A 10,133-nucleotide genomic window follows, 5' to 3' on the forward strand; every position below is an offset into this window, starting at 1 on the left:
CTCATTTATAGCTGTATTTATTTATTTATTTAAGTATTTATCTATCCTGAAAAAGATTTTGCTACAAATAATGTATTAGTTTTACCTTCATTATTTTAAGACTGCAGCTGTCATGTGAATCTGAAATGTTTCTTTTGCCGTGTCTATTTAAAAGGAATCAAATTGGGAAAGATTTAAGTGAAAAAAAATTGTTTTTGGACCTTCAAATTTTTAAATATATATATATATATTTGCAATTGAGAGAGTTATGCTTTCCTATATGCACAAAAACAGATTTATTCAAGGGGAAAATGCACAATTTTAATATTTGATGATTTAGATATGGGTTTTGACATGGCATGGTGGCACACACCCATAATCCTAGTTCTCCGAAGATGGAGGGAAGGGAATTGAAGTTCTAGGTCATCTTGGCTTTTTGGTAAGTTCAAAGCCAGCCTGGGCCTCATGGAAGACCTTGTCTCCAAACAAAATATTTGGGAAGTAAGCCATTCTCTTCCCCGGCTAAACCAAAGCTCCTCCTTGGTGATTACCAGAAGACTATGTGTTGTTACTGAGTGCCAGTTAATGTGGAAGGAAGCCTGGCCCTGAAATCTGAGAACCTCCCACAAAGTCTGGGCTCTTCTTTTAACAGAACAGCCTTTGACGCTGTAGTCTACTCCTCTGCATCTCTAGGCTACTGTTTCTTTACCGGAAGACATGGAGGAGCCACTGCTCTGTAGGAAGATTTGAGAAGCTGCTACTCTGTGTATGTTTACCTAGTCTGTATCTGTCATGCCCAGATCAGAGTCCCCACAAAACCAACTAGTAGACTGAGTCCTGTATGTAAGAGCAACGAGCCTGTTTCTTTCACAAGTTTGCAAACTCCATCTCTCCATGTGTCCAACGTATTGGAGTGATTGGACAGCCCTGAGCTTAGTTAGGGTTGGGTTTTTGTAGTAGCAAAGGTGGGGGTGAGGGATTTCTAAGGTTCAGAACTCCTGATTGGCTGACATTTGTCTAGGGTGTCCTGTTGAAAGCGATGGGTGTGTGCTGGCAGGTGATCCTATCTTCAATGGTTGGAAAGTTAGGAATTTCCTTTGGATTGTCTGTTTCCAGGTGGTACCTGGGTGGTCTCAGTTTGTGGTCTTTCTTGCAACCAGGTATTGCCTCAGGGTAAACTACTGAGACTCGGGTCTCTATTGAACTTGTCGTGGCTGGGTCCTACAGTATCCAAGGGCCCATTATTTCGATAACTTATTAAAACAAAATTTGCTTTTCCCTGAGTGTAATTACTTCCTCATAGTCCAGGGTTGGAAATGCTTTTTTCAGACTTTGAAACATAAGCACCTGCACTGGTCTGTCTCGCCATGAACTTTGTTTTTCTTGGGATAATTTCTTTCAGTAGCTGGGATGAATATACACTCAATAGTATAACCTTCAGCTGCTCCTTCTGTCTACACGATAGTTACACTCTGGTGCTCCAGGTCCTCTCTTGAGCCCACCCATTTGTTCTGACCTTTTCTCTCCCTGCATCTCCACCTCCTCCTCCCTCAAATGCTCAGCTCTCTGCTTATTTCAGATGGGCTCCACTGCCTGGGCATCATGCAGTCCTCATTCTGTGTCCTGCACCTAACTTCCATCTGATCACCCCGCCCATCCTTCATTCTGGTTGGCTAATTAGTTCCAGATTTTGTCTATCAAACACTTTCAGGAATTATAGCACCCATGGGTCCCATTGCTTCCCCACTAAGTGGGTAAAAATGCCATTTTGCCCTACATGGGAGAGCTAGCCAAAAGCAAGGCCTCTATAAAACTTCTCTGGGAGCCTTGTAGAAGATGTCTGTTCAATCGGAAGGGTTTCCTCTTAACGAAATGGAGAGGAAAACATTTATGGGCAGATGATTATATTTTATTTTCCTTCTATCTTCAGAAGATGATGCTGAGTAGCAACCTGAACTTCATTAAGGTATTTACCGAATGCGCAGCTGCCCACTGAAAAGATATTGGTGTCAAGTGTATTATAATTTTTTAGAAGTACCATCTTCACCAGTTAAAAACCTTCCACAATGGACAGGCAAGATGGCATACAGGGACCTACTGCCAAGGCTGATAGGCAACCTAGTTCCATCCTAGAACCCACATGATAGAAAGAACAGACTCCCATGACCTTCATACACATACCATTACATACTCATTCCCACACACACATTAAAAATAAAATAAAATGCTGCCCATATAGGCTAGGATTGTGTAGTTTTAAATAATACAACATTTAATTAGTTGACTAATAGCTAAAAAAGCAAAAACTGACGTGATTACATCATTTTAGAGCGCGTCTGGAAATTCAGCTTTCATTTAAACCAGACCGACAAATGCATGTTTGCCCCCACTCAAGTGTCTTAGCATTTCTGAACATGATAATTTTTCTCTTCTGCACTTTACCCCCGACAGGCTGCTGTGATTGCCAACAGCAGCGGGAGCCACTTTGAAGGTTTGATTAAAGCAGATGAAGATGCTTAAAGAGATCTGTTTGCTGAAAATACCTGGTATCAAACAGGAACCTGTGAGTAAATAAAGTGTGCTATTCTGAATTTTAAAAATAAATGCTTTTAGATGCCTGATTGAGTTAGTGGTTATTTTCTATCCAGTTATAGCTTCAAGATAACAATAAAAAAAATAGAGATTTTTTTTTTTGTAAATTTTACTGTTCAACAAGGAATTTGAAATTGACTTGGAGTATTGGGTTTGAAGTATTAAGTACTAGCAAAGAAAGAGTTATATTTCATGGCTATAATTTTTTGTTTTATGAGTATTCCCAGCGTTATGGTAAAATGCCCAAGTGGCAGCAATGGGCAGCAGGCCATGAAACCACAGCAGGCCAGGAAAGCAGCTGGTCCCAGGCAAGGATCCATGCTGAGGGTGAGAGACAGAGACCTATTAGGCATGCTATGCAGAGTGAGGTTGAATATTTATCTACTGGGTTATGGAAAGGAAGGGAGAAGAGGAAAGGGGAAAGAGCAGAGAGAGGGGGAGGGAGGGAGGGAGGGAGAGAGAGAGAGAGAGAGAGAGAGAGAGAGAGAGAGAGAGAGAAACAGAGAGAGAGGAGGAGAGGAGGAGAATGGGAGAAGGGAGCGAGGCAGAAGCTGCCCCTTCAGGAGAGAGATGGAAAAGGAAGGAGCTCAGGCTGGAAGCAGAAGGAAGATCTGCTTGCCTCAGTGGACTGGGGAGGGAGTGGTTGGGGCTTGTCTCTTAAAGGGGCAGAACAGACCATTGCACCCAGTTCACTCAGTTATTCTTTGCATAAGCTCACTGGCAGAGGGATGGCATTCAGCATTCAGCTGCAGAATGAGGGAGTCTGACACCACCCCTGCTTTGATTCCTGCACTTCCTGGCTTTCTCTGTCTCATCCTGTAGGGGGCTGGCATGCCATTTTCTGTCCCTGTCACCTCTCCTAGCTACCAACCCCTTAAAGCTTTGGTCTTCAAGGCTTGTTCACTGTCACTATGAAGGAATGCAGTTTCTGTGTCTCCTACACTGACCTGGCCGTCCCAACCCTATAGTAGGCATCCCATATGTATTTCACCTGTTCACAAGCATTCACATGTGTTTGAGAGACAGAGGAGGGGAAGATGCAGGGGCTGTTGCTTGCAATCCTATCACCTTTGTGTGGCCTTATTAGCCACTGCCACATCCACAAGTCCTAATGGTGATCTCAGCACACAGCTTCCTCCCTTTGTAGGTGAACTCTTGCCTCCTTCGTCCTCGCTAATCTCTTGTTGCTGTAATTTTGTAGATCTAAGAATACAACAGCATGCAGTCTTTTGAATCTTATTTTCACTCTCTAAGCTGAAAGGTCTTGGTTGGGGATTTAAGAGGGACGTTTGAGACAGAGCGTGAGAGTGCAGAGGTTCCTCCATCCTGCCCCTGTCGCTTCTCCTAGCCACCAGCCATTAAAGCTTTGGTCTTCAAGGCTCGTTCACTGTCGCTACGAAGGAACATAGTTTCTGCAACTTCTACACTGAACTGGCCGTCCCAACCCCATAGTAGGCATCCACTATGTGTTCTTGTGTTCCTGCTGAGATCATTCCAGGATTAACTTGGCCCTGAGATTAAGATGTCCCAGCAAGGGCTGGAGAGATGGTTCAGTGGTTAAGAGCATTGCCTGCTCTTCCAAAGGTCCTGAGTTCAATTCCCAGCAACCACATGGTGGCTCACAACCATCTGTAATGAGGTCTGGTGCCCTCTTCTGGCCTACAGATATACACACAGACAGAATATTGTATACATAATAAATAAATATTTAAAAAAAAAAAAGATGTCCCAGCAAACTTTGCTTCTGTTAAACTAACTGCTTGCTTGTGCAATCCTCTCTGCAGCTGCTGAGAAAGATGCCAAGATGTGGGTTTTGCCTTTAAAAGCCCTTTGGTCTAAATGGCCAGGGCTACCCTTAGGTCCTGAATACCCATGTATAGTCTCAGCTGGATGGAAGAAAGACTTTCAACTGGCCTTCACCCTCCCCCTCCTTGGCCCTTAAATATAGGATTAGAATTCAAATATCCCCTTTCCCTGAAGGTAGAGGCCTCTCATGACTAATAGGAGAGAAGGAAACTTAGACTTTTTAATAGAACTGAAAATGTTGTGTATGTTAAAGAAAGGAGAAAACTTAATTGGCGCTTAATCATAATAGTGGAAAGGATCCAATATTTTTTTTTAAAAAAATCCACTTCTCTTTCCTACAGCAGAATAGGACAAAAGAAAATGCAAAACTACCTACTCCAGGAACAAAGGAATAATACTGAAATACTCAACAGGATATCAGCACATGGTGGCTGCTCCCTGACATTGCAGGGTTAAGACCTTCATGTAAGAGGCCTGGCAGACATGGAGATATTGCACCTCTCAATTTGACTATCAGAAACAATGGACTCCAAATAAATGGGAATTTCCCCAGGAATCTCAAGCTAGAAGGAAAGGCCCCAACCAGGGGTAGGGGGAGTGGATGGGAGTGATTTACCTCCTTAAAGAGATTTTACATCACTCTAACAATGTGTCAGGCTACCTTGCTGGAAGAGACTGAAGCCCAGGCATTGACAAGTCTCTATTGGAGTGGACCACACCTTGGCCAGGACTGCTTAAATGTGCATCCCCTGCCCTCTGTTTTTTTGTTTTGTTTTCTGACACAGGGTCTCACTATGTAGCCCTGGTTGTCCTGGAACTCAGTGTATAGACCAGGCTAGCCTCAAACACATGGAAGTCTGCCTGCCTCTGCCTTCTGAGTGCTGGGTTCAAAGCGTGCACCACTATGGCTAGCTACTGATCCTCTATTTAAACTCTAATCTCACTTAAGGAACCCAAAGATGGATGGACCTATAGGGTTCGCTGGATCTCTTGGTCCCTCTTCCCAATTTGGCCAAACTGGATAAATCTTTTTTTTTTTTCCTTTCCACTATTGATTTGACGGTTGATATTGTCTTTTTGAGGACTGGTAGCTGAATCTGGCTTGGAACAGTCTTTGACCCCCAAGTTTAATAACACCTAGGCATGGAGAGGTGCAAGAGGGTAGGTTAAATGGGAAGAAAGGCCTGGGATGCAGCTCATGGTGTACTTGCCAAGCAAATGTAAGGCCCTAGGTTAGACTGCGAACACCTATGATATCGGTGCTGGAACAAGAACTCGTATCTATAAGTTTCTGGTGTATAACATTTGGTTCTATTACTTAATATATATGCTTGTGCCTGAAGTATTGGAATCTCCGTTACTCCGTGTGATGATCAAACCATTTCTTAGGTTGAACCCCCACTTCTATAGCACAGTTCTTGGCTCGAGGCTTACTTTCCCCTTACACTGCCAGCATTCCAGCACTGCATGAGGCACTGAGACCAGTAGAATGAGAAGAGCACCTCCTTTGATGAAATTCACACTATGATAGTAAGGAGACATAGCCAACAGTTTCAAAATATCCTAGGTGGCATAGTGTGATGGGGCAAGACAGGGCAGAAGTTCCTCCATCTTGTATTCTTGCTGACACCATTTCAAGTTTAACTAGAATTTGATCTCTTTGATGGAGCAATCCAAGGAACACTACCCAACTCTGTTCTAGGAAGCAAACCCAAGGATGCCCTAGCTAACTTAGCTCCTGTTAACCGGCCTGCATGTACAGAACCCTCCAGCTGGCCACTGGTAGTGGTAGTTTGCTTTCTTTTTTCACTCCATACTTTACTCTTTTGACTCTTTGGACTTTTGGGGGACCTCCCACCCAGCTCCCAAATAAATCACACACGAGTTTTATTCTTTCTTATAAATGCACGCCCGTAGCTTGGCTTGTTTCTTGCCAGCTGTTCTTAACTTAAATTATCCCATCTACCTTTTGCCTCTGGTGATGGAGGAGGGTTATCTGTCTATGTGTTATTTTCATTGGTCAATAAAGAGACTGCCTTGGCCCTTTGATAGGACAGAAAATTAGGTAGGCGGAGTAAACAGAACAGAATTCTGGGAAGCAGGGAGGTTCCTCTGCCACTCCTGCGCAGACCACCAAAGAGGCAACATGTAAGCTGACAGCTGAAAAAGGTACCAAGCCATTATGGCTAACGTAGATAAGGATAATGGGGTAACAAAAGTTATAAGAGCTAATAAGTAGCCTGACCTAATGGGCCAATCAGCTTTATAACTTATAGAGATCTCTGTGTGGTTGATTTTCCTTGGGGCTTGCTGGCTTGTTGGGGTACCGGGCAGGATGGAAACCCCAACAAGCCGGCCCTCATGCTACAAATGGCGCCAACGTGTGGACAACTGTATCCACATAAAGCCTGAGACAGCTTGGGAAGTAATTCTAGAACAAAATAACAGCATTATGCATGGTTTCTTGGTAGCAGCAATTTCTCGGGTCTGCTCCGCTTGCTAGAGGCAAGCAAGCACTCTCATCTAAGAGAGGCTTCCTGACTCAGCTTTAGCTGCAAAACCCTGCAGCTCTTTTAAGAGGTCCTGCCACGAAGCACTTAAACGGTGTTGGTGAAAAGCTGACCGCATGCTTTTCAGCTTTCAGCCGTAGCAGGATAAAAGCTGCGCTGTTTTAAAATGCCAGCTTTCTGGGCTGTCCTGCCAGGGCAAACTCTGACTCTTTCAGGCAGGCAGTCCGATTGAGTGTGGTCTGTGAGCAGAATGCTGCAGCTTGCTGGCAAGGACCTTGAAACGCCATAGAGTTGTGGCAGTGAACACAGCTCTGGCTGGTACCTCAGCCACGAGGATCTAGCCGTCAAAGTCACAGCTTTCATCCTCTTCTTAAAGACTCAAGTGGTCAGAAAAAGAGAGATATACAGTAAAGAGAGATTCAAAGAGGAAGAAAACCTCTAAATGGTTTACAGTATGTTAAAAATATATGCAGGATAAAAGTTAAAGTTCTTAAAGTAAAAAGAAAGAGAGTAGTTGGGTGTGGTAGAACACACCTTTAATCCCAATGCCTGGGAGGCAGTGGTACGTTGACCACTGAGACATTAAGGGACAGAGGTAGTTGACCTCTGTGACTTCAAGGTGTGGTAGCACACACCTTTAATCCCAATGCCTGGGAGGCAGAGACAGACAGATCTCTGAGTTCAAGGTGTGGTAGCACACGCCTTTAATCCCAGCACTGGGGAGCTGAGACAGACAGATCTCTGTGAGTTCAAGGACAGCCTGGTCTACAGAGTTATTCCAGGACAAAGATATACAGAGAACCTGTGTCAAAAAGTAAAAGTGAAAATAAAAGAAATAGAGGTTGAAATAAAGCTGCATAAAGATGGAAAATAAACAGAGAATCTTGATACTGTATGCTATTATGCTCTCTTTGAATTGTTTGAATGCTGAGGAAGGAGCAACAGTCACCAAAAGACATTTGCTTATAAATGCTGCAGAATTAATCCAAGATAGATATTTTGAAAATACCTTGACTTCAGAATTTGGGTCTAAGAATATGATGCTTTGGAAAGGAGGTCCTTCTTTTGTTTTCACAGAGGATGAGACCCTGTGGATTGCTTCTATCCCAAGGTATGATAGACCACGTCCTCCTGAAAGGTTGCTGTGAATACCCTCAAGAAATTACTTCACTCAACTGCCAACTGAGATGAACCTGGCAGACAGGTTTTACCATGAAAGACCTGATTAACAGCGCCCCTATACAGCAGGAAGAAGTTTGGAGAGAAATAACTACGTCCATATTCCCAAATATTGTTTATAAATGTTCTTTTACATTTAAAGGGGGATATGATATAGATATGAATAATTTCATTAGTATGGATTTTAAGGTCAATTTTGTTATATGTATATATATTTCTGTTCTTGATTGAGGTATTGTGATTGTGTAGTTCATTTAAAAATGTAATGTATAATTAAAAATATAGGTTGTTAATGGATAATCATTGATAATAGTCAAGCTTGTAGTAATGTTAGTTTGATTTTCTAGATGTGCATAGATATATTTCAGATAGGCATTCTTCATATCTTTCAAAGACTACAGAACATGGCATTTAATGTTTTAATAACTTAGGACATTTTATGACAATGAGACACGTCTGTTCCTGGCAGCACCAATCTACTTCAAGAGGAAGATGGGCGTTGAAGAGGCTCCTTATGGAATTTGATAGCCATTTTGGGTAAGAAACTGCTCTTGCCTGGACTGTTGTATAAACTGGACACAGAACCCGCAGAGAGAGGACTGCTGAACTTGCCTAAAGGTGAGATGATCTTTCGGGGTTCCTGATTGATGAAAGAGTCTGCGAGACATTCTGCAGGACACAACAGATAGTGACTGAACTGCCTTTGAAATTTCCTGCTTCATGGAAATGTCTCTTGATATTATGGGCCTGAAGGCCGAAGATGGGTGCCCCAACGATACAGAGGAACTTTGGGTGACTGTCCAGGCAGCGAGATGTCTATGTCATTTCTAGAGTTTTGGAAGTTGCTTACTTCTGGTTTACTTAGGTAAAGTAAAGACTTCTGGAGTCTTTGATGGAGTTGAAGAATGGATAGTCATAGTTATAGTTTTCCATTATTATGATAAAGATATAGTTATAAATATTGTGACTGTAATTCTTGCTTGATAACTGTTTTGTTATATGTAATTTTACTATGTTAAAATGAAAGCCTTTCTTTTTTGTTTAAACAGAAAAAGGGGAAATGATGGAGGAGGGTTATCTGTCTATTGTGTTATTTTCATTGGTCAATAAAGAGACTGCCTTGGCCCTTTGATAGGACAGAAAATTAGGTAGACGGAGTAAACAGAACAGAATGCTGGGAAGAGGGCAATGAGGCAGATGCCATGGAGCCAGCCACCAGGTCAGACATGCTGAATCTTTTCCGGTAAGCCACCACCTCGTGGTGCTACAGATTATTAGAAATGGGTTAGTATCAAGATATGAGAGTTAGTCAGTAACTAACTCTCTAGAGATAATGGGCCAGGCAGTGCTTAAATGAATACAATTTGTGTGTTGTTATTTCCGGGGCTAAGCTAGCCGTGCAGGAGCCGGGTGAGGCGAAAAGCAGGCCTGCCCGCAGCCTCCCTCACTTCACTCTGGACTTTTTCCTTTTCTTACTTCTGTAATCTTACTCACTCTTACTCCCATGGCTATCTGTGTGGCTGGACGGCTGGCCCCTAGCGTCCTCCTCTCCTTGTTCTCTCTTGCTTCTTCCTCTTTCCAGATTTCTCCTGTTTATACTCCCGGCCTGCCAGCCCTGCCCATCCTTTCTCCTGCCTCACTGTTGGTGGTTCAGCTGTTAGACCCTCAGGTGTTTTAGACAGACAAAGAATTACAGCTTCACAGAGTCAAACAAATGCAACATAAAAGAATGCAACACATCTTTGCATCATTAAAACAAATGTTCCACAGCATAAACAAAGGTAACACACCTTAAAATAACATTCCACAACAAACCACTGGCCTTAGTTTTTGTCAAATTACTTGCTTACATAAAATTGCCTCCCCCACTGCCACCCCTACCCCAAGGGAAATGCCAGAGTTTCTGACTTCAAAAGCCCTGTTCTCTGGACACTTGGTGCTACACCTATGTCTGCAATACCTGAGTGTAATCCCAACCAGCTGGAATAAAGACTCAGTTGTCTATAAACAGTGTCTAATGGTCACCTGTGTAGACCCCCTGAACATTGGCACTGTGCAAAAGACAGG

This window comes from Myodes glareolus, chromosome 18 (genome assembly GCF_982192425.1).
Source record: "Myodes glareolus chromosome 18, mMyoGla1.1, whole genome shotgun sequence".
Taxonomy (NCBI): domain Eukaryota; kingdom Metazoa; phylum Chordata; class Mammalia; order Rodentia; family Cricetidae; genus Myodes; species Myodes glareolus.